The sequence below is a fragment of the Sus scrofa genome, chromosome 15 (assembly GCF_000003025.6).
Source record: "Sus scrofa isolate TJ Tabasco breed Duroc chromosome 15, Sscrofa11.1, whole genome shotgun sequence".
NCBI classification, from domain to species: domain Eukaryota; kingdom Metazoa; phylum Chordata; class Mammalia; order Artiodactyla; family Suidae; genus Sus; species Sus scrofa.
The window spans coordinates 69,881,595-69,908,386 of NC_010457.5; positions in this window are offsets into that span (position 1 = coordinate 69,881,595).

Genomic DNA, 26,792 nt, shown 5'->3' on the forward strand with positions numbered 1-26,792 from the left:
ACTTTCTTCTGAGGCTTTTATTCTTTGCTTGTAGATGGCTGTCTTCTCTCTGCATTTTTACATGGTCTTCCCTCTGTATGTGTCTGTGTTTAAATTTCCACTTTTTATATTAGATTGAGGCCATCCTAATAACCTCATTTTTAATTAATTACATTTTTAAGACCCTATATTCAAAAAAAGTCACATTCTGAGGTAGTGAGAGTTAGGGCTTCAACACAGGGATTTTGGAAACACACAGTTCAGCTCCTAACAGGTAACAGTTGGAATTTCTGGAATCTATATGGCCTCTCAAGCAATTTCAGGATATCTTGAGTTCCAGACCCCATCAGATATTATCAAACATCTGACTTGTAATCAAATTAATGTATATATCCTTAAAATCCCCTAGTTCTTTGGCATTCTATCATTATATCATTCAATTATAGAATATAATATAGTTATTAAGATTACTACATGAATTTCTAAGTATTTTACTAGTACAAATTAAAGTACCTAAAAATATAAAATATGTATTGTGAGAAAAGTGTATTCTAATATTTCGGAGAATCAAAAATATGAGAACACTCTGTTCAAATAATCAATATAATTATTAGACTTATTTTCTGTATTTCAATAAGGAAATAACTCATATTTTTAAAAACAGTAAACAGAGTAATTAAACATACTTTTATAAGCACTGTTCTCATATTAATAATGAAACATGATATAGGAAAACAAGTGTTCATTTTTTTTCTTTTTTAGGGCTGAAACCGAGCAGGGCCCTGTGGGGCTCCTGGGCACAAAACCTTATGTCCCCCATTGCTTTTTAGGAAATAGGCCTTATTCAGCCTCCATGACCTTTCTTGAGTTCCAAAAAGCAGGTTCAAACAGTTGCTAATCAGGAAAGGGAGGGGATGCAGATACCAGGGAGGAGCAGTCAAAAGACAATAGTGCAGCCTTGGGTCAGGGTTCTGGTTCCTCCTGAAGGAATATGGATAACAATATCTTTTGAGTTCTTCCACAGAACAAAAACCCCCAACAAATGGAAATGTTAATGAAGCATTCTTCATTCCAGAAAGAAGGATCACCAGCTTTGAAAAACAAGGAAAGCTTGCATCTACCCTGATCCTTATCTTTGGCCCTATTTTTCACTCCCAGACTATAAACCACCTCCCAACCTCTGAGGGGTGGGGGTGGGGGGCACAGTCTTTAGGGCCTTATCCTGCTGTGACTTTCCTTTGCCTGGCAAAGCAATAAATCTATCTTTTCCTCCTTTACCCAAAACTCTGTCTCTGTTTGGCACTGGTCCATCTGCAGCATGTGGAAGTTCCTGGGCTGGGGTCAAACGAATTGGAACTGCAACTACCAGCCTATGCCACAGTCACAGCAACACGAGATCCAAGCCATGTCTTTGACCTACACCACAGCTCATGGCACTGCCAAATCCATAACCCACTGAATGAGGCCTGGGGTTGAATCCACATGTTCATGGATACTAATGAGGTTCGTAACCCACTGAGCCACAACAGGAACTCCCCAGGTCTTCATTCTTAAGAACTCCTACTATTTCTTTAACATTGACCTCAGAGCAGACATTTCTACCTAAGTTTCAGATTCAGAGCTATTGTACTTACTTCTAATACAAGGATAGGGAAGGAGAGGAAGAGAAAAATCACCTTCCACGTATTTGAGAAGGGCAGGAAGCCAAAGGAGGCCTATGATTGAGTAATCCTACTCCCTACCTTCACTCATCACATCTTTTATCGTGGACAGTGTTTCAGTTCTCAGCAGAAGAAACCTATGAGGCTCAGAAGAATCATGAAATTTAATCTCCAATTTCTTAGGTTCCATTTTGTCCTTAGTTGCAGATGATTCTTTTCTTTTCCTCAAATGAAGCAGTATATGCTCTCAGAACCCAGATTTTTTCCTATTAAGGAATCATCCTATTGTAACTTGTAAATTCCTTATATTTCCATAATGAAGAGCTCAAACTTAATTTTTCATTAATGTAAGATTTTTTTTTGCACTTGATTTTACAAATAATGTAAGCTTTGGGAAAAGTATTCTCTCCCCTTATTATAGTTTAACCTGCTCATTGGGACCATCTAATTTTTTTTTTCAATCCTTACCCATTTTACATAAACTACACTCCATGTAGCAGCAAGATCAATCTAAATCAGCAGCGTATATGTCAGATAAGAGGATATCTATGTAGAGTAATTTATACAGTGAGCCAATTTAAATGCTTCATTTAAATTTTATGGAAATAGTCCTGCTTGTCCAGCAACTGGCTGTGGAATTGGTTAGGAGGAACACTTTCTAGCCCCTCATTTTCTCCCTCTCTTTGACACTGTCTAAAAATGCAGTCCCCAGTACTCCTCTATCCAAACAATACAAGACAAAAGTTACCTTCAGGTGAGTTCCTGTCATGGTGCAATGGAAACAAATCCAACTAGTATCCATAAGGATATGGGTTTGATCCCTGGCATTGCTCAGTGGGTCGGGGATCCAGTGTTGCCATGAGCTGTGGTGTATGTCCCAGACATGGCTCAGATCCCGTGTTGCTGTGGCTGTGGTGCAGGCCAGCAGCTGTGGCTTGGATTTGACCCTTAGCCTGGGAACTTCCACATGCCATGGGTGCAGCCCTAAACAGCCAAAAAGAAAAAGAACAAAATAAAAAAAAAATTACCTTCAGACTTAGGTAACTTCCTCATGTCAATACATTTCTCTTTCAGGTTAACCGTGTTTTGCTAGAGCAGATCTGGTCTAATATGCCCCCAGTCAACTTGCAGGTGGTTTGGCTTTAAGGGTCACATTGCTCTTCCCTATCCACATCCACTGTTTATTAGGAATTCAGTCTGCTGTGCCACAGGGGCTGAACCAGCAGCACCCAGTTTGTCAGTTTGTGCATCCACTTTCATCAGAGTTTTACAAAGCATGAATTTATTTCTATCTTAAATTTATCTGCCTCTAAAAAGTCCGGGCTTAATTGAAATAGAGGAAAAATGTCTTGAGGTTCATCTAAGTCTCTTCAGTGTACAAATCCTCTCATTGATTTTGTGGCTTAAAAATAACTAATGATTGTCTCCTCTAATCTTTACATTTTCCATATTCACACGGCTCTTTGCAATGGCCTTTTTGAAATCTTTTAAGAAATGGTAAAACATAAAACCTTCTCAATAACTAACTTTTATAAAGTACAGAATAATCTCTGCTTTGTCCAACATAGATCATGGAGACCTCTGGTGTCCAGAGGAGAGGCAGATAACTAGCTTTTGGCTGCTAGGAAAGTGGACTCATTAGGAAGTCTCTCTGACTTCTGAGACTCAAGCCAAAATGCAACTTACTGCTAAATTTGAAAACATCAGCCAGGTCATCCCCATGTTGTAATAAGAAAGTCTTTATATTCTTATGTCCATCCTGTTAAGTCTTTTTTTTTTTACTTGGTTTTCCTTACAACATTTCACAATTCATCTTATTAAATGGTTGGGCCACATTTAACTCCATACCCACTTTCTTCAGACCACAGTGTTTGATCATGGATTCATAGATCATTTAACACGAGTAACAGCTATTTCACCAACAGCCTTGCTGTCATTAAGCAGCAGCTACTGTCAAAAGTTCAGGAACAGGCCCAGCAGGATGATGAAAAGAATCAAGACACAGTGCCTTCCCAACTGTCACACAGCAGAGAGAAGCATCTGGTGTCCAGAACAGCAGGTAGAAAGGGCACGAGTAATGGCAGGCCTGATTCTGTGGGCTTTTTGGAGTAGCTGTCCTACTTCCCAGCTCTGTCTCAAGGTACAAGGCAAGGAACCCTATAAAATTCCACATAACACAAATTATTTTTTCAGGAGTTTCTGTCATGGCTCAGTGGAAACGAATCTGACTGGCATCTGTGAGGTCACAGGTTCGATCCCTGGCCTTGCTCAGTGGGTTAAGGATCTGGCATTGCCATGGGCTATGGTGTAGGTCACAGATGCAGCTCAGATCTGATGCTGCTGTGGCTCTGGCATAGGCCAGCAGCTGCAGCTCTGATTCGATCCCTAGCCTGGGAACCTCCATATGCTGCAGGTGTGGCCCTAGAAAGACATGAAAACAATTATTTTCCCAAAAGTCCCACATAACGATCAGCTTAAATACACACACACACACACACACACATATACACACACACACATATATATGGTGAATGTAGACTGAGAGGGAAAAAAATTGTTTACCTTATAAAAAGTTTACTTTAAAAACACATCTCTTTGCTTCTTGAAACCCACATTCATAATGGAAATGAATAAATCTTTTTCGTTACATATCCATTTCTCATCCTGGTTTATCTCATCTCTGACAATAGTTCCTATCACAGTGATTTTGTGGAGAAAAAAATTAGAGAATGCATGAAAAATGTCTTGAATTGGGCCTAGAACAGAATCAACCTTCCATAAGTGGTAACATTTTTTATTCTGAAGAGCAGGAAATAAGTTCCCATAAATTTGAATTAAATGGTACTATATTGGCAAACATCTAACTTCCAGGCATTATAGTAAGCCTTGCCACCAAAGAAATACATTGAACACCCAAAATGTATGAGTCAGTTGGAATGGATTCTTTCACAAAATGTATGGGTAGTAATGAAGGCTCCAGGCCAGCCCACAAAATCATTGGCTTTTATGAATTTAAAATAGTGTCATCTTTCAGGGATAAAAAATAAATTCCTCTTAAGGAATCATATATTTTAAATATCACTGAATAAAAATAAATGTTGTTGTTAATATTATGTATCTTTACTTTTGATTCTTGAGTAAAGCAGCATGTTTCCTGCTCCCTGGCTTTTAGCTAATAGATCTTTATTCTTCCTCCTTAGTCTATCAATGTACCTTACAAGATTACCCATTTGACACAGTTGTACATTGGGAGTAGGAGCTGTTCTACAGCTTATTTATTCACAAGACACATTAAAAAAATTAAAATCAAGGCACGATGAGGATGCACAGTTGTTGAAATAAATAGAGCAGATGGTCAGAACAAATTACTTGCTGTTTCAGGTGATTTCATCTCTTCAGGTATTTGTTGAGGGAAAATATACAATGCCTGAAATGTTTCAAATAATTTATTTAATTTTGTGGTCAATAATTTTTTATCACAAAAGGGAAACTCCAAACAGAATAACTTCATAATCTGATTGATATTCTTCTATTAGGGAGAAGTAAAAGAAAAAAAATAAATGCTCTAAAGAAGAGTGTTAAAATCTTCAAATCATAACAAAGCATCATTTTTCACATAAACAGTTTCACAGAATGATTCACATAATAGTTAATGATTTAACATCAATCTTGGAAATAATTTGGTTTGAAGAATTTGAAAACTTTTTAGTAGCTAAAGAGCTTCTCAAATAGAAATTATCAATTGGAAGCAGAGGCTCTCAAAGTGGTAGAATTAACATATATATATTCTGATCTTTTCTTAATGTTGCAGGTAAATGAATTCTCTTTACTAACTGATGAATTCTAAGAAATTGACTTATAAGTGTGGTAGAAAAAGAAGAATGTTACCTTATGTACTTTCACTAACAATTTTAACTTAGCACTATTTAAAATGCTTATTACATCAATATAGGTTTATTGTCAAGGCAGATATGATGGTTGATTAGACTAGAAGAAAAGCAAAGATATTTTATTTTCATGGAGACTGGCATCATTACTATAAAAAACTAATAAATTATCTCTATATTTTATGATAAGTCACTTCTCTGGTTAAATAAATAATGCGTCTACCTGATAAAGACACCACAGAACAATATTAACAACCTGTTTTGATTGGTGATCATATTCTAGAATCAAGGTATGAGTAAAGGTAGGCTAGTGATAACAAACAACTCTAAAATCTCAGCTGAATAGACTAGTAAAGTGTGCTGACATATTTTGGACCAGGATTGCCAGGTCTATAACAACCAGCCCTTACTGTTACCCCAAAATAAGCTTGGTTATTAGGTTTTACTACTATTAACAACCACACTGATGAAAATAATGTCTTACATTTGTAAAGCTTTCTATGGTTCCAATGGCAATATTTTATGCACTATTCTACTTGTGCTTGACAATACCTGGGTGAGATGTTAACCAACTTAGCTCTGAGGGTTAAAGGTGTTAAATGACTTTCTCTAATGTATGTAGTTTGTGAGTAGCGAAGACAAAAGAAACCAGCTCTTACAAAAATACTAGTCTAGTGCCTTTACCATCAAGATAATAACAAAGGTTAAGTTGTATTGAACACATACTATATGCTAGGAATTGAACTAAGTTCTTTGCAGTCATTACTGAACTTAATTCCCAGAGGAATGCTATAGAGGAGGTGTATTAACACTCCAATTGTATAGATGAGGCCACTCAGACCATGCATAGTAAGTAAGAAACTGTTTATGGGACTCCGATTCAAAGACCACACTGACTCAATACCTTATATGGATTACTTGATATTATTACTTGACACTCTCTCCCATTTTAGGCTTCTTGCCAGAGACATTTCTTGATCCATTTCCAAGAAAAGCAGGAAAGGAAAGGAATAAAGCAAAACTTAAAGAGTGGCCTGAAGGAGAGAATGAAGAGAACAAACTTGGAGTAAAAACCACCTGCTTGGGAGTTCCCATCGTGGCACAGTGGTTAACGAATCCGACTAGGAACCATGAGGTTGCAGGTTCAATCCCTGGCCTTGCTCAGTGGGTTAACGATCCAGCGTTGCTGTGAGCTGTGGTGTAGGTTGCAGACGTGGCTTGGATTTTGCATTGCTGTGGCTCTGGCGTAGGCCAGTGGCCACAGCTCCGATTCGACTGCTAGCCTGGGAACCTCCATATGCCGCGGGAGCGGCCCAAAGAAACAGCAAAAAGACAAAAAAAAACCCAAAAAACCAAAAAACAAACCACCTGTTTGTATTAAAGACCACTAGCTAATAGAGGAAACTGAAGCCAGGAGCAAGACCATCATCACTTGTGTTTTGAGAAATAAATTCTTTGCTGGCACTTGCTCATTCATCTTTGTTGGGTCTTTTCAGACTGTAGGTACTACTTTACCCTATCCATACACTCATCAGAATCACCTTCTTTCTTCTAATTTACCATCCAAAACATGTTGATTATTGTCAGACCACTTTATGCACATCCTTCATTTATCTATTGCAATCAATGTCCGAACAGATTACAAGAAACTGGAGGGCAGGTTCTGGGCTGTTATGAATAGAACCTAAAACACTGCTGTATTTCTCACGAACAAGTATTTCACATACACATGCAAAAAGATAAACCTTTTAAATTTGGGAGATGATTCTGATCATTGAATATCTCCCCATTTTCTGCAGATAACAAAGTCATATACATTGTTCCACTCATCAGTATGACTTAGCATAATTCTCCACCAACGTTTGTTCCATTTCCTGAATTCTACGCACCTCATTCATAAAATACTAGAAATCTTGACCTTGCAAACATTCAATAATTTAATGTTTTCATGACTTTGTCCCTGGTTTTCTCTTGGCTTTGAAAACTCTCCCAGCCTTCTCTAAATGTTTGATTTCTGCTTATCCTCCAAATTCAAACCTATAAGCCTTTTCTCATCCTCCTCAACCATAATCATTCAATACAAATTTTGCACTAAAAAAAAAAAAAAATTATGGCCAATACCAGTGGCATATGGAAGTTCCCAGGCCAGAGACTGAATCTGAGTTGCAGCTGTGACCTACACCACAGCTGTGGCAATGCCAGATCCTTTAATCCACTGCACCAGGCTGGGGATCAAACCTACTGCAGTTGGATTCTTAACCATTGTGCCACACTGGGAAATCCTGTATTCAGTTTTTAAATTTATTCCAAAAATACTACATGGCATTTCTTGAGGGCAGATTTAATCCTACCTGATTATGTAATCTTTTCAGCTCCTAGATTCATAAAATTATGAACTCCTCTTTGACTTTTGCAAAACTACCACTTGACACATTGAATTGTCAATTAGGATCACAATATCTGTTATCATGTAGTGAACAACTACCACGTGCCAGACATTTTAGCTATCTTATTATAATATATCCTTTAAAAATGTTTGAAATAATGATTACTTAATTTCTTTTATATGTAAGGAAAATGAGTCAAGAAGAGATTAATTTGCCTAAATTCACACAAGAATAAAGTGTCAAATCAGGTATTTCAAAACAGTTCTGTTTCAAGGAAAGTTCTGTTTTTAACCACTAAGTACATAGTCTCTCAAAAAGCAGGTACTCAGCAAGTAGTGAATTTAAATGAATGTTCAGCTTTTGATAAATAATAATTTGCTATTAAAGAATTGAATAAATTATGAGGAATAAAGCATTATTTTGGTGCTAATGGGGAAAGAAGAAATATCCAATTCAATAAAAATGTATTAAGATTTACTATAAAAAAGATTTACTGTATAAATAGCCAACTTTTAAAATTAAAGTGCTTTTTATACACTATGTACATTGGATCATTACTACTTCTTGACTTTGAGAACCCTATAAGACAATATTTTAAGTATTCAAATGGAAATAGAATACTACAAAAAGTTAATAATGAAGTAACTAGGGAGCAGTAAGTTGAAGTGTTAGAAAATAAGTTACAATCCATACAAAGACCTCATCAAAAGACAGAGAAACCACTCAACGATTACATTAAGTAATAGGATTAAGAAGAATGTGGTCTGAAAAAAATTGAGTATCTTCTAATAACTATAAGTACATGAGTTTCTAAAATGCCATACATAATATCCATGAAATTATGTTGCATAATGTAATAACACGTTATGCTACCATTAATGCATTATAACTATGTCATTTGGAAGGCTAATTTTTTTGTGTAAAACCACTTAACTACATAAAATTGAAAATAATGATTATTGTAACTACTTTCACTTTTCATCTTTAGAAGTTCAGGATTAAATACTCCATACGCAGTTATTTTATGGTGATGTGTGTTTTTATGGAGTGGTCAAATAGTGTTATAAGTAATAATTGTCTTAAAATTCCCAAATACATAAATCATAAAATCTTTTCACATATTATCATTATGAGAAGTCAAGGTAAGTCACTTAACACCTACTTAACAATGCATATAGAGTTGAATGTAAAATTTGGCTAAAATTTAAAAAGAAAACTGCAAGTTTCAAGAAGAAGCTATGTATTAAAAAATATATGGCCATTATGGCTGTTTAAAAATAAAGCCTAACTCTCTCAGAAGCATCTATTCCCTTAAAATATTTATAAATATTCTATTTTTTAAGTGAGCTAATTTATTTTTAAGGAATAATCTCTACCCAGATTGGTTTTGTTAAGATTTCTGAAGAGGAAGGAAGGAAGGAAATGAAGGAGGGAGGGAGGGAGGGGGGGAGGGGAGAGAGAGAGAGAGAGAGAGAGAGAGAGAGAGAGAGAGAAAGAAAGAAAGAAAGAAAGAAGAAAGAAAGAAAGAAAGAAAGAGAGAAAGAAAGAGAGAAAAAGAAAAGAAAAGAAAGAGAAAGAAAGGGAGAGAAAGAAGAAGAGAAATAAAAGGGAGGGGCTGGACTAGGCATTAGCACCATATCCAAATCCATGTAAAATAGGATATTTTTCTCCATTTTTAGGAATAAGAAGAATGAGACTCAGAGGTAAAAATCTGCTCAATGTCACAGAGCTGATGTAGCCAAGAGAGGTTTCCAAAATATGCAATCAGTAAACTTCATCTGAACTCAGACATGGCTCTAGATGCTGAAAATTACAAATATGTTTAAGATAAGGTTTCTATCCTTAAGAATCTCACCATGTAGAGAAGAGAGGCAGGTAAAGAAACATACACTTGTAATGTGATAAGTAATGTAAAGTATCCATTTTAGGACACTATGGGAGTTTAATCTATGAAGTCTTCATGTAATTTGGGTATCCTGACTAGGAGAATAGGCTATGGAGAGTAAGAAAAGAAAGAACTGCATTTCTATTTAAACTTGTCCTCAAAGGTTTTCATTTACTTGTTATTTTTCCTTGTCTCTCTTCTATTTTATGGCTACCTAGGCTTGAATATATGTCAGAAAGTATTTTTTGTGAGCAAGAAATGCTGACAGTATGAATGATATATGGTACATCATACAGCTGTCATTCAAAAAGAAACAATTGATGATTTTTTTAAAAGTCCCAATTGTTAGCCTTCAAGAATAGGTAAAGACTGTGTAAAAGCAAATTGACACAGTGTTCAAATGAAGATTAGAAAGAAGAAAGTCTAAATATAACTTAGTTTGATACACAATATTCTTACCATTGGTCATCACATTGATGTCTCCATATCTCAAACACCAAAATTTCATGCATTTGTATATTAAGGTTTCCTTCTTGAATTGATCATTGATGATCCCTATATTTAAGATTCAAAAGCATAACAGGTGGTCACGATTTTCTACTACATTTAAATTTAGAAATATTTATTATATTACTAGCTATGAAAATCTTAAAATTGTTTATTAATGTCTTCATGGATTTATGAGTGAGTTTCTTCATTCTCTCCTTTTATTTTCCTCTATCACATATGTAATTTCTTTTTTGTTTTCATTTTTCTTTTCCTTCTTTTTTTTTGCAGTGGAGTTGGAAACATTTCCCAATTATTATCAGCTGCAAATTTAATTAACATGCTGTTTATTTCTTCTTCCAGATAATTAATAAAGTTGTTAGAGAAAACTTGGATGAACACCAAACACCCCACCAGACAGCTCCCCTAAGTGGGATGCTCTGCCATTTATAATTACCTTTTTCCTATGGTCCTTAAGCAAATTTTCAGTGCTCATTCCAGAGCCAATTTAAATTAATTTGGAGGGTACTACTTTAAGAAACACATCAACTGTTTCATAGTCTCTTCTTAGAACTCTGATTCTGTAAAGTATTTATACTTTATTACTCATGCCAACTCTATATTAATGAAATTGAACATTTAAGCAAAGAAGAGAAAAGTCTGAAAGTTCTCGAAGAGAGCATGGTCTCAATAAACATTTATGACAAAGTTCTAATTGCATTATTTATGAGTTAAATGAGAACATGAAAGAGGCATTTACTTTTCACCTTTTGTGCCACTGATTTTCCATTTCACTTAATGAAATTACTAGATGATTTCAACTTTTATTAATCATTTTTTCTGGCATATAATATGTTCTTTAGTAATACATTGAAAGATAATTAAATTTTTGCCAAAATTAAAGAAGAATTTTAAGAAAGATTTACATTAATGTAATTTCAAGAGTTATCAAGTGTATCACTATAGCATTAATTGAGGGTTGTTTCTGTAATTTTAAACATATATGAGGCAATGTATCCAAATTTAAATTTCCCTCTTAGGTTTCTACAGTTATGTGCTAATATATAAGTATATTATTGTATATGTAATCACCTTTGAGTCTTATCATCATAGAAATTTAAAGCTAGAAGATATATGAAATAATAATACAATTTCTTGTTTTATTGATGAATAAAGACACTGAACCTAGAAATGGTAAATAGCCCAGAATGATCAATATAATATTGCGAGCCATAGAACTACTTTCCTTGAACCAAAATTTAGAGATTTAGATTCTTAGATATAGATATTTAAAAGTCCTCATTTTCTGAACATGTTGATTGTGGCAGCAATCCAAACCATTGTATATGTGATACATGGATTAAGTAATTGACTTACATCTTTTCCAGAAGGCAAGAAGACATCACAATCAGAACATAGAATTGTAAAGGAATGGCATTAATATAATTAGATTGTTATAACACAACAAATCTATATAGTACATGGAGTTATAGACTGCCTGCTTGATTACTGGAAATGAACAGATATGCCAGTGATCATTTGTCACAGTTAAATTTCAAGCTAAAGCATTTATTAATAGAGGAAAAGTTCCAGGAATTCTAGAAGCAGGGCCAATAAGGAATTTTAACACCAAATAATCTCCTCTTGTGTCTAAATACAATAGGCCACCAAATATACTTTAGAGGTTTTAGTTAAGTTTTCTCATTATAACTCATTAAGCAATTATGGTTACTTAAACATCTATAAGAGACTATCTCAAAGGAAACAGCTTTAATTTTCTATTATTAATTTAATATACCATGTTCAAAATACACCTATTCTTCATTTTTCCATGGAAGAGCCCAGTGTCATATTTTAAATGAATGAACTACATAGGACTTTAATATTAGACGTTTTCTTTAAGTGTGAAATACTTAACCCATACAACTAGAGATAAAAATATATTCACAAACTTTGAAGGAGTTTAAGAAGAAAAATATTAGTGAGCTCCATTCTTTATCCTTCGTGTGTGTGTGTGTGTGTGTGTGTGTGTCTTTTAGGGCCACACCCACAGCATATGGAAGTTCCCATTCTGTAAATTCTTAAAAGTGAAAGCATGTGGAATCAAATCTATGGATAAAGAAGGGCTAGCTAATTTTAAAATATAAATATATATTTATTGATTCTTCAGAGTAGGGCCTTTCAGTTCTGATACATACATGGAGTAAGGTGTGACAAGGCTCTTGTCTGCTAGATCAAAATGAAGCCTTTAAATTGCTAACAAAGTATGCACTCACATTAGTTTTGTGGTCCATTCTCTTAATCAGGTGAAAGGCCAGCAATAAGAGAAGCCACATGAACTATCTATATTAGTCAAACTACTTCTTCATCCACATATAAAAATCACTAAAGAATCATAAGACCTAGAGAATATTAGGAGTTTAAAAGAAAAAGACTGAGATAAAGAGACAGAAAGACTAATGTCAGAGGAGATGAAGAAAATTAAAAGAAAGAAAGGGGATGCTAAAAGAATTTCAGAAGTACTCTCTCAAACAGTGTTGAAGTGACATTGTACCAAAACATAAGAACATGCTGTTATGAAAACAAGATATAGCTCCTGAAATTGATGTGCCAATGAAGTAGTAGCAGTCATAATAACAAATAATAGCAATTTACTGAATTTACTGAAAAACTCCTTGAACACAGAGTAGAACATCAGAGATTGAACACTGAGTAAAAAGTAAAAATACACGGCAAATAAATTTGTGAAGAACAAATTTTTCTAACAGGATTTGATGCATTCATTAGTCAAATGTATGTTGAGTGCTTACTAAGAGCTAAATATTTTGCTCATGGATTTTGCCATGGTAATGGAAATGGAGAACCTTTGCCTTCAAGAAGTTTATATTCTATTTAAGTAGATAAACAATTTTTAAAGCATTTCAAAGAGAAAGAAAGAGAAATGAAAATATAAGAGAAGAAAAAGAATCATTAAGAACCAATAAAAGATAAGTAACCAATAGAAGAATATTTTCTAGAGCTTCTGTGCATGTAGTGAAAGGAACTTTGAACCTAAAATTCTATACCCAACCTGGTGGATGAGTGGTATGCTGAGAAAAGCTTAACAACCAGCTCTCAAAGAAAATACCCAACTTGATTTGTGGCATTTGATTATTTCTATGGAATAAATACATCATGACCAATTTCAATCCTCTAAAACTGAAGCCCCAGAATTGGGAAAAGATGCTAAGAGCTGGTAGGAGCCAGCTCCAGCAAATCAGCGAAGTAGTTTTTGTTTGTTTGTTTGTTTTTCGTTTGTTTTTTTAAAAAGTGCTAGGCACCAGACATTCACCTTTCATCTACTTTTTTAAAAATTAGAATATTCTAGAAAATGAAAATGAAATGTAAAAAGAGACTCAAATATAGCTGGTCTGATCCAGGAGTACTTTAAGTCCTAGCAAGTTGTTTGCGCAAATTTCATCATGCATCCAGTAGTATAAAGAATATATAGTTCTATTTTTAAGGAGAAAACTATATAATTAGAAACTACCTGTTCAAGAAAGCCCCAAAGTTTGAAGCATTGATTGATTGAGAGAAAATAGAAGGTGTTTGACTTTAACATCTAGATTATCCTCTTTAAGAGAAATAGATTTAGTTCCCAAAACTGTGCTTGCTTTTCTATAGAACTGATGAATACATAATGCACTTTGTACTCTACAAAACACATTACTATTTTAATAATAATAATATTTCAGATACTAATCATTAGCAATTTTCAGAATTAATCTAGATACAAAGTATAGAAAGCTAAATTATTTCATATAAATATGCTATATTATATACTATATTAATATATAGTATATATATATCATACTATATGTGTATATATATAATATACAGTAATGAAAGAAGATAAGGAAAAAAGAGAATAGGAAGGGGAAAAAGAAAAGAAATGAAAGGAAAAGAAAGGAAAGGAAGGAAGGGAAAGAATTAATAATACAACTAATGACACAGCTAATAAAAGTTGGGAGGGGTAAGGGAAATAGGGATGAAGAAAAAGACTCTATCAATGTCTTCTTACCTACAGATGAGTTATATATAACATCAAAAAATTTTGGATCAAGAAATAATAGATTAAGAATAGTATTTGATTTTTAGACATAACCCATACAACTAGAGATAAAAATATATTCACAAACTTTGAAGGAGTTTAAGAAGAAAAATATTAGTGAGCTCCATTCTTTATCCTTCGTGTGTGTGTGTGTGTGTGTGTGTGTGTGTGTGTGTGTGTGTCTTTTAGGGCCACACCCACAGCATATGGAAGTTCCCAGCCAGGGGTCAACTGGAGCTGTAGTTGCTGGCCTACCTACACCACAGCTACAGCAATGAAGGATCCAAGCCACATCTTCAACATATGCCACAGCCCATGGCAATGCCAGATCCTTAACCCACTGAGCTAGGACAGGGACCAAACCCACATCCTCATGGATACCAGTCAGGTTCATTACCACCGAGTCACAACAGGAACTCCAATTCTTTATCTTTCTTAATGAAAAACTAAAAGAAGCCATTTATGGTTGACAGATTAATAGAATCGAGAGCTTAATATTTAGTGTTATGGAGGAAAGCAGCAGAAAGAGTTGATAGGAAAACTCACTTTTAATTTTATGTCTTTCTGTGCTTTCAAATATTTCTTTTCAAAGTATATAGGAAACATTTTCAAGCCAAAGCTACATGGAGAAGATGGCAGCCAGTCTTGTGGAATTCTCTGCTCATTAACTGTAAACATAGCATTATTATATGTTGACAGTTCACTGTTTCTTTGCAAACCATTTTCAATTTTAGCATATACATTTTATTGTTTGCATGATGTAGCCTGATAAAGGCTACAAATGTTCCAAATATTCCATATCCTCAAAGATAGCTTGTAACCAGTATAAAGTACATAGTACATATGGGTCAAAAACTTGATTTCTCCATTTCTTATCACTTTATAAAATGTTTCTAAAGTGCAGGCTTTCTCCTTTATGCTATCTTAGAGGTTTAACAAACAGCCCCCCTACACATACAGTTTCCTTAAAATGATAACCCTATCCATCACTTATTCCATGAATTATTCCCAAGAAGAAAAAGTAGAAAAACTAAGCCATGTTTTACTTTGTTATGTGCTGATTTGTTACTTAGCTATTTGGAATTTATGCTATATGACTTAAAAGAAAGAACAAAACATAAGTATTTGGGATCATAACAGACAAAAGGAGTCAAAAAAATGTAAGTTGAATATTTAACCTCAAGAGAACGGTTTAAAAAAAACATTGTAAAACAAATGCACATTACATAAGATTGACATATCTTTAGACTTAAACATTACATGCCATGTTGTTTTGGAGGAACTTTATAACCACATTAAAAATGATAGAAACAGGGGTTCCCATCGTGGCACAGGGGAAATGAATCCAACTAGGAACGATTAGGTTGAGGGTTCCCTCCCTGGCCTCACTCAGTGGGTTAAGGATCTGGCGTTGCCATGAGCGGTATAGGTTATAGATGCAGCTGGGATCCATGTTGCTATGGCTGTGGTGTAGGCTGGCAGCAACAGCTCCAATTCGACCCCTAGCTTGGGAATCTCCATATGCCACAGGTGTGGCCCTAAAAAGCAAAAAAAAAAAAAAAAAAAAAAAAAAAATGCTAGAAACATATATGTAAGTTTGATTATCAGGAATCAAAAAAACCAAACCACGGTAAGGAATATGGCCTTGGATTGACTGTATACACTAGAATAGCCAGTCATTTCATAGTCATGTTGTTATGCTTAACTTTCAAACATTACTTCAACAAAACTTTAAGTTTCCAGACAGCAAGTAATAATAACTTATCAATTTCCTTAACAACCTCAACATCTAGCAGACACGTACTTAAAAGACAGTTAATAAATTATGTAAACTTCCAAAGGACAAAAACATTAATACATCTACTTTGCTCCCTGGGGTATCTTAGCAGGCTTAATAGAACATTCCATGGCATTTCAAGGTCACTTCTTAATAAGAAAATACTACATTAAGTAAGAATGTATTTTTCCAATAGATGTGAATATACAATGAAAGAATTCCACAAAGAACATCAGAAAAAGAGACACTTTTCTCAATATTTTATAACTATAGATAGTGAAATTCTCAAAATGTAACTTTTTAGCAGTAGCAGGTTATATTAATGACATAATTTATGTTTATAAACTTAACAATTTCTTCTCTTTCTTTTTAGATTGTAAGTCTCCTGAGAGCAGAAAGGTAATTTTTACGTTAGGTAGCTCTCTACAGAATTGAGATTTGCTCCAAAATCTTTACTGGTTACCTCTATTGCCCATACTCTTTCAGCAAGTGGTTTACCAAATAGAGAATTAAAATAGGGTACTTTGGAGTCCCAAGTTGGAGAAGGTAAGGATTTCTTGGTAACAGAGTTCTAAATCAGGGCTATTATAAGTTGTTACCTCAAATACTTATGGTATTATTTGTATCTCTCTTGGCTATTTTCCTTTTTTAAAAATGTACTTATATGCAGCTTAATTTCTTTGAGGTCCCGTAAGTTTTTAGCAGGAAATGTGTATTCTAACCCTCTCCCCACATCGTCAGAATTGGGTTCAGAATTCAAGCTCTCTCCTCGCACTACATCCAACGACAAAAAGGGTTCAGGACTGAGATGCAGGTAGATGCTCCTTGATTTCAGCTCTGCTAGCTGTGAAGTCAGGCTAATACCTATCTCATGGGGGTATCCAGAGGATTAAAAAAATAGATTTTTATAAAGCTCTTTGGAGATCCTTGGATAAAAGGGGCTGCAGAGGCACACAGCATTCTTATCTCCCCAGTTGCCACAGAGCCTGCGATTTCCCATGGCATGTTGCATCAACCCGAGAAAAGGCAAGGGTGAGCTGTGGAAAATAGGAACATTGGCAACTGGAAAGGACAGATAGCACTAGCCCATGTGAACTGCACAGGCTGCTCCAGGGGTGCTAGAAGATAGTCAGGATTGTAATTAATGAATAGGGATGTTGGTTCTCTTTCTGGGATAACTGTGGCATTGCAAATTGGTAAAATTACACAGTTTATATTCCTTAATTTTGTTTGACTAAAAAAATATATTAAGTAATTAAAATAGCTTCTAGGAAAACTCAAAGGAAGCATAGCATCAAAATGTGTAATGTGAACAGCTTAGTGTTAAACTTGAAAGGTATCCTGCAGTTAACTATTTCATTTATAGGCCAGGAATTTCCACCAACCAAGTTAAGTAAGCGTTCTTTATAAAGATCTTGCTGGGTTTTGCCTATGGATAAAGATGTTGAACAAGGCACTGCTAGAGAGAGAAAAGTCTTTAACTTGTGCGGTCCATTGTTTTAAGCGTCAAAACATATGTCATATTTTGAATTCCTTTAATTCAAATAAGCCATATTTTGGCTTTTTAAAAATTAATTTCAACTGACTCACTTTGTAAACACCACCTCTGAAAAGCTTCTATTTCTCTTCCCTACAGAAAACTAATTAGGTATCCCATATTGCTATTATATGACATAATGACAATTTCATAAGTGTGTGGGTAGGGAAGTAAGGTAATAGGAATAATCCTTATTTCTTTTTCTCTGATGGTGCTAGAAATCACTGAAGGAAAGTAAAATGCAGGGACTTAATAAAAATATAGGAGTAGAGAGGGAAAATCAATAAATACCTAAATTATTTAAAGAAAAGCTACTACCGAGCGTCTTACTGTCATGCATCATACCCCGGATCTGAAAGCAGACAGGTGAATTGTCTCCAGCCTGCATTGGTTTGGACACTTTTTCCAGCACGCTCATTAGCAGCTCTGAGTCTAGGCTCCCTGTTAGTAGAAAGGCAGGGATCACAGCAGGGAAGTTATATCTCAGGCTTCTCAGATTCCTGCTCTATCTTAGCAAAGCTTTACAAAGCCTTTTCTGGCAGCTCATTAGTAGGTGCACTGATGCATAAGAGACAGTCATTAGAAGTGTTTTTCAACATTGGCTTTTGATCAGGTGACTAGTAGCATTGTGGAGACATTTACTTACATTGTTTTCCATAAGAGATTCTGTTGCTATATTGAGAATGACATACATAAAAATGTTGAAAACTAGCTTGACCTTTCTATGACAAAAAGGGAGAAGAGAAAAAAACTCTACTTCCCTGGATCTTGCCTTTATACTGTCAACTATGACGTAAGAGATGCGTGGACTGTTCCCTCAGCAACTGCTCTCTTTTAGCTTTAATAATCTAAAGCCACATTCAAATCTATCATTTGATTTAGGGTTATGGCAAGAGGAACACTAGTGTGAGCAAATACAAATGAAATATCATAAGCTTTACATAGTGTCTTCTAATGCTAGGCATTTGTTTTTTTTGTTTGTTTGTTTTTTTCACCATATAGGCTAAGCTTCCAAATAAGGGCAAAATTCATCATTCACAGCCTAATAAAGCACTGTAAAGAGTTAGCAGACCAAATTCAGATGGCTGATTAACCCCTAAAGAGAGCTTCCATTGTACAAATTTGTTAAGACTACAGGGAAAATTTATTAAATAAGTAAAAGCATAAGGCGCTACATGTGAAGAAAGCATGTATTGTCGGGTGAATCTCCTCTATGAAATAACATGGAATTTGTCATTTCTTTAAGAGTCTGCTGTTTATAAAATAAAGTTATTATGGGTAATTTCATTTTTGCTAATCAATTTTCTTCGATTATTACCTTTCACTACCAATATTTTCTCTTTTTCCTCAAAACATTGACTTTGTTCACTCTTAGTTTGGTGAGAATTTTTATTTCATCAGTTCGTAGAGTACACATTTAGCTTTCACTTCCTTCTGAACAGAAGAAAATCATGTTAAGCACATACCCTGACATGTAACTCAAAAGGATGAGAAGCTTTCTTTGTCAAACTTTACTGAAACAAAGTGCATCAGCTTAATCAGGTCTGTTCTTGGCAATGTAGGAACATGACATGCCAATTACATAAACTTTCAGCTAAGTGAAGACTCCTGCTGACTAATTCAGTGTTGATTGTTTTCCGCTACTTGGCTTTGACTGCTTGTTAAGACTTAAGAAAAAGAAAAAAAAAAAAAAAAAAAAAAAAAGAGGAGACGGGAGATGGGGTAAAAATTGTAGGAATTCTCTCCTTCCGTCAAACATTCTTATGATTGCCAGCAATTAGTTAAGCTTCTTGGCGGTAAAATGACAAGATGGAACTTGACCAAATACAATGTGTGGAACTCACAGGCATCTGCCCCAGCTGAAAGACATTACAATGTTTGTTAACCTTACGGGTCATTCCTGATTCACTTCTGCAGACAGAAAACAAGATTTATATAACACAGATCAATACTGCCCTAAGACTTTCGCCATTGAGGATGCTAGATTGAGGCACTTCTCTTTATCAGTTTACCATGACACTAATGTATTTTGCCTGTTTTGCCTGGGCAGTGATGAATCTGTTGGCAAGAGAAAACAAATAAGTTTTGTTGTTGAGAGACATGTTGTCCATGATTTGTCTCAGCAGACATGCCAACTTGCTGGCCAATTCATTTCCTATTTAATTTAAGTGGCATATCTGTCTTCCCCTTTCAGGTACGTCTTTTGTCTACTGCACAACCACACTGGCAGTGCTCTGAGAGAGTTTGCAGTAGATCTCTGCAAGGAGATTGACACAGCAGAGCCAGGAACCCAATCTATAATTTTCTGAGGAATCTCTCTGAAATACAGAGCCACCGTCTAACCCAGTGTCTGGCATGAAACTTAACTATTTACTCAGTGTCTGGCATGAAGGAGTATTTTAGTAGCATTTTACAAACAGTTCATGAATCTGATGCTACTTCCAAATTATAGATATACATATAGCAAATGTCCTTTTGAAAATCAGAGCTTATTTCCTTTTTAAAAAATTTTTAATGATTTTTATTTTTTTCCATTATAGCTAGTTTAAAGTGTTCTGTCAATTTTCTACCGTACAGCAAGGAGACCCAGTCACACCAGAGCTATGTCTTATACGGAGAAATATTTTGTGTACTTTGTGAGGTCAAGCAAGTATTATTCAGTTATGAAGTATATGGGGCATAATATAAAAATATTTTATTTTGGTGTGTTATATGTGGGTGTGGTTCCTAATTTCTTCAATAACTCAATTACTTTTACTCAGTACCCTCACCTTTAAGACACTGGATAACATTAAATAGAAGAGAAAACACAAGGTGATTCATTTTAAAAGCTATGTAGTTTAATTTTATGTAGTTTAATTTTAAATGAAGCTTCTTTTAAAAAGAAGATAACATACCCAATCACCAGACACACATGACACCTAACTAAATATTAATAGAAAAGCCAAGAAAGAAATGGCTTTACATTTCAATCCATGGCAAACCTGATTCTCTAGGAAAATGTGTCGAATGGTGAAACCTTAGCATAGGAACACCTCAAACTCTGACAGTCCTTAAGCAATGGAACAGTTAACATAGCACAGCACAGTCCACAAATGTGCCTGCTAAATCTCTGTGTCAGAACACATTAATTATAGCAGTCAGTTTACCTTTCTCCTTCATAACATTTTTGATTAAAATTTCACACATTACAATGATATGTGTCTTTTCTACAAGCTGTGAAATTTACTCATAAGCCATCAATGGGTTTGGATTTTATTCCTAAGAAGCTTATAGTACATAAAAAGTTGACTTATGATCTCTGAATAGTGAAATCAAGGACAGTTTCTTTTGGATAGACTTAGAATTGTATACCAGCAGTGGTGTCGCAGAACAAAACATTCATTAGTAATATTGTATCCCCAAAAGCAATAACTTCTCTCTTAATATGTTGGTTCAAAATTTATAACTGCAAGGCTTAATTAAGCTGTAGATTATGTTTTGAAAGGTATAGTCAATGTAATGAATCCCTGAAGATGAAAAATAAACAATAAAATATAATCAAAACATTTATCTATTTAATGGATTTATATAGTTGTGTTGTAAATGTTATTTAACAGATGTGAAAAGATTAATAAAATAATGCAATGATAATTGCGAGCACATTCAAATCATTACTATCTAAATTGACATGCAATAGTTCTACGTTAACTCTTACAACTATAGAATACATGTTTATAGGCTTGAAATACAATTATTTCTAAGGGTGAAGCACGCTGTAGTTTTAAATTCTATACTTTTCCAATTGGTTATATAATACTGACTGTTCTCTGCTTAAAAATCAATGATTGAATAAAGTATCATTGAACCAGTATTTCTTCAGTGTTCCATCATTTATCAAGCCTCAAGATTGCATTTATATCAGTCATGTCCTAGAATTATCTTCTTGAGAGATTATTTTTTATATAATTACACAGAAATTTGAAATATGAGTGTGCATGTGTGTGCTCATATATATGCAAACATAAGCACATACCTAGCCACCCTCTGACCTATAGAGACACATAGTTTCAGCTTCCCTGGAACTGCTAAAAAAATTTAAGCATTAATTTTTTCTCCACTTGAAAATACAATGAATACCAAACTTTTACCTTATTGAAACAAAATTTGTTATTAATTTATTAAACTTCTCAACTCCTTTATAATGTGAGAAATAAACTGAAATACACATTTCAAATTTTCTATTTAGTTTTTTTAAAATTGAAGTATAGTTGATTTACAACCCAGTGTTAGTTTCTGATGTACAGAAAAGTGATTCAGTTATATATATATATATATCCTTTTTCATATTTACATTACGGTTTATTAGAGGCTATTTAATAGAGTTCCCTTTGCTATACAGTGGGACCTTGTTGTTTATCTATTTTATATGTAGCAGTTATTTTATATATTGTAGTTTGTATACACTGATTTCAAACTCTTAATTTATCCCTCCCCCACCTTCTTCCCACTTTGGTAACCATAAGTTTGTTTTCTATTTCTGTAGTCTGTTTCTGCTTCATATATGAGTTCATTTGTGTCATATTTTATATTCCACATATAAGTGATATGATATTTGTCTTTTTTCTTTCTGACTTACTTAGTATGATAATCTCAAGGTCCATCCATGTTGCTGCAAATGACTCATTCTTTTTTATGGTTGGCTAGTATTCCATCACACACACACACACACACACACACACACACACACACACCATATCTTCTTCTTTATTCATTCCTCTGTTGACAGACATGGACATTTACATTGCTTCCAAGTCTTGGCTATTGTAAATACTGCTGTAATGAATATTGGGGTGCATGTATCTTTTTTTTTTTGGCCACACCCATGGTGCATGGAAGTTTCCGGGCTAGGAATCAAACGTGCATCCCTACAGTGACAAAATCAAAAGCTTAACCTGCTGTGCCACTAGAAAACTCCACATATATCTTTTTGAATCATGGTTTTCTCCAGAGTGGAAAATCTATTTTTAGTTTTTCAGTATTTTAAGGAACCTCCATACTGTTTTCCATAATGACTGCACTAATTTATATTCCCACCAACAGTCTAAGAGGGTTTCCTTTTCTCCACACCCTCCCCAGCATTTGGTATTTGTAGACTTATTTATAATGGCCATTCTGACTGCTATGATGTGGTACCTCATTGTACTTTTTACTGGGATTTCTCTAATAATTAGCAATGTTGAACATCTATTTATATGCCTGTTGCCCATCTGTATGTCTTCTTTGGAGAAATGTCTATCTAGATCTTCTGCTTATTTATTTATTTATTTATTTTATTTAATTTTTGTATTGCATTGTATGAGTTGTTTGTATATTTTGGAAATTAAGCCTTGCCAGTAGCATCATTTGCAAATATTTTCTCCCAGTCTGTAAGTTGTCTTTTCATTTTGTTTATGGTTTCCTTTGCTGTTCAAAAGCTTATAAGTTTGATTAGGTCCTATTTGTTTATTTTTGCTTTTATCTCTATTGTCTTAGGAGACAAGACAAGACATGACCTATGAAAACAGTGGTGTGATTTATGTCAGAGAATGTTTTGTTTATATTCTCTTCTAGGAGTTTTATGGTGGCATGTCTTATATTTAAGCTTTTAAGCAATTTTGAATTTATTTTTGTATATATGATGCGAGGGAGTTTAAAATTATATGGATTTGACTGCCAGTGGGCATCTGTATATCCTCCTCTCAGACATGAATATTCCCACTCTCCATCATGAAAAGAAACCCCTTTTGATAAAAGAACCATTGGAACCTAATAAGTTTTTAAAAAAATGAGTTTTATAAATATCAGTAGTTTATTTTTCAATGGAAAAAAATGTAAAGGAAAAATAGTCAATCTTTGGAGATTGTGGAAAATAGAATGGTCAAACTTAGAGAAAAATAATGAAGGTTTGGCTAAATGGTAGGTCACTGACTCAAAGACTTCCTATGTTACAGATTTTAAATACTCTTTTAATATCCATGGATAACTGGAGTTGAACCATCAATATAATGGAACTAGTCACTTCCTGTAATACTTTGCCATTTACTGAATTTCTAACAGCTGGAATCCACAGTAACATTCCCAAATGTAGAATAGGAATGAAAATACCTAGGCTTCCTTCCCTTTAAGTCACTGATCAGTTTTCCACTGAAGAAGTCCAATTTTATTAATTATGAGTTAGTAATACTCCAGTTAATCCTAATTCTAAGAGGTCACTCCAGTTAATCTTTATCCCAAGTACTGCAACTTCAGCTCATCCTTTTATTCTTGTCATTGAAGGGAATAACTATGAGTGACTATTCTCCATAGACTTGAGATAAAGTGGTAAGATGTCTCTCAGGCTACCCTTCTCTAAATTATTTAATATGAATTCCCTTAACCTTTCTTCACTGGTCTGCTTTCAAATCCTTAGGTTATTTCCATTTTTTTCTCCTTCACATTGTCATTAGTTTTCTACATTTAGCTTAATCTTAATGTGAGGACCTCAAATGCTAACACAGTCTTAAATTGAATACCCAAAGTAAAAACATCAAATTGGCCATAGAGATACTGAGTTTAAACATATTAACAATCAGTAAAACACAAAAAATAAATACAAATACTACCATTATACCCAATTTCCATGTACTTTCCAAATATAGATAGGGTTACTTAATTAAGAAGCAGTATTTATTAAGAATGGTGTGGGTCACCATACACAGAGGTCATGCCAGGACTTTTATCAAGTAACATAAACAAGATCAAGAATAATAGGGAGTTCCCATTGTGGCTCAGCAGGTTAAGAATCTGATTAGTACCCATGAGGATCCAGGTTCCATCCCTGGCCTCACTCACCAGGTTAAGGATCCAGAGTTGCTTCAAGCTGCAGTGTAGGTCGCAGACTTGGCTTGGATCTGGCATTGCTGTGGCTGTGGTATAGGCCAGCAGCTGTAGCTCTGATTTGACCCCTAGCCCAGGTACTTCCATATTTGTGTGCTTTAGGTGTGGCAAGAGAGAAAGAATGAAAGAAAGAAAGAAAGAAAGAGAAAAAGAGAAAAAGAAAGGAAGAGAAAAAGAGAAAAAGAAAGAAAGAAAGAGAAAGAAAAATAAAAGAGAGATAGATAAGTGACTTCTTTTTTTCCCAAGAAAGTGATACATTTCAGTATTATTGAGACGTATTGGGAGAAAGAAGCCGTACATACAGGAAGACCCTTCTTTCTCTCTCCAGACAGTACTAGAAAGGTATCATTTCCTGACCTTTTGAGAAGTCATTTGAGAGAGACACATCCATTCTGACTGCTAACTTAGCTTTCCCTCCCTGGGAGATGTGCATAGGCTTCTGTTTTCCCTTACCCTCACCAAGTTTTGCAGGACCTGATTTCCAATGTCCTGTTCCTAGAAATCCTAAATGTTTCTTCCTGGCACCTGGAAGCTTGGATAATGCAACTAAGATCATCAGTTTTAGATTATCTAAAAACTGAAATAGGCAAGCTTTAGTCTAATAGAATTTTAAGAGAGTAGATTTGTTCTAGGATTTGTTCTAGATATGTTCACTTTAAACCAGAGGCACATAGTTTATCTAAAAAGATCACTGTTCACCAGAGGTTCTAACATTTTAGAGTGTATCAAAACCGCCTAGAAGATTTGTTAAAACACACATTACTGAGCTCCAGGTCCAGAGCTTCTGACTCAGTTGGATAGGGCTCAAGAATTTCCCTTTGAAAAGCAAAAGAAATCATGAAAAAAATATAAAGACAACCTACCAAATGTGAGAAAATGTTTGTAAATTACATATCTGATAAGGGGTTAATATCTGAAATATATAAAGAACTTATACAACTCAACAGCAAGAAAACAATTCAATTAAAAAATAGGTAGAGGATCTGAATAGATATCTTTCCAAAGAAGACAATACAGATGGTTGACAGGTTCATGAAAAGACGCTCAACATCACTAATCATCAGCGAAATTCAAATCAAAACCACAATAAGATATCACCTCATACCTATTTGAACAGCTATCACCAAAAACAAGAGAAATAACAAGCGTTAGTGAGAATTTGGAGAAAAGGGAACATTTGTGCATTGTGGATAGGAATGTAATTTGGTGTAGCCACTATGGAAAATAGTATGGAGATTCCTCAAAAGTTAAAAATAGAACTACCATATGATCCACCAGTGTACTTCTGAATATTTATTTAAGAAAACAAAACACTAATTCAAAAAGATATCTGCATCCCCATGTTCACTGCAGCATTATTTATAGTAGATAAGCCACAGAAACAAACTAATTGTACATTGACGGATTAATGAATAAAGAATATGTGAGATATACATCTCCATAAGCAAGAATGAAATCTTACCTATTATAACAACATGGATGAATCTTGAAAGCATTATGCTAAGTGAAATAAGTCAGACAGATAAAGATAAATACCATATGATCTCACTTATATGTGGAATCTAAAAACAAAGGAAACAAAGAAAAAAATGAGCTCATGGATATAAAAACAAATAAGTAGTCATGTGGGGGGGTGAACAAAATGGGTTGAGTGGGTCAAAAGGGGAACATTTCCAGCAACAAAATGTATAAGTAATGGGGATGTAATGTACAGAATGGTGACTATAGTTAATAACACTGTATTGCATATTTGAAAGCAGCTAGGAATGGATCTTGTAAGTCCTCATTTCAAGAAAAATTCTGTAACCATGTATGGTGATGATGTTAATTGGACTTATTATGCTGATCATTTAGAGTAAAAGAGAATTTTCATTTCTAATGAGTTCTCAGATGATGCCCATGAACCGTTGTGTAAGTGTGCCTAATAGGCAAATTCTAGAAGGGATGGAACTTTCAGGGCACCATGGAAAAGTCAACAAAAATACAGCAAATGAACTGAGTCCACCTCCTTCTTTATCGTCTTAATTGGTTTTAACCTATCTTTAGAAAATAACTGGAACTCTAAAGACTCAGAAGTATGTCTTTCTCAAGGATGTGATTTTGTAGGCAAGGGGCAATATATGTAAGGATAGAGTTTTAGCTAATATAGTCAAGTTCTCCATGTTCTCAAGTTCTGCATCTGAGGATTCAACCAATTGTGGATGGA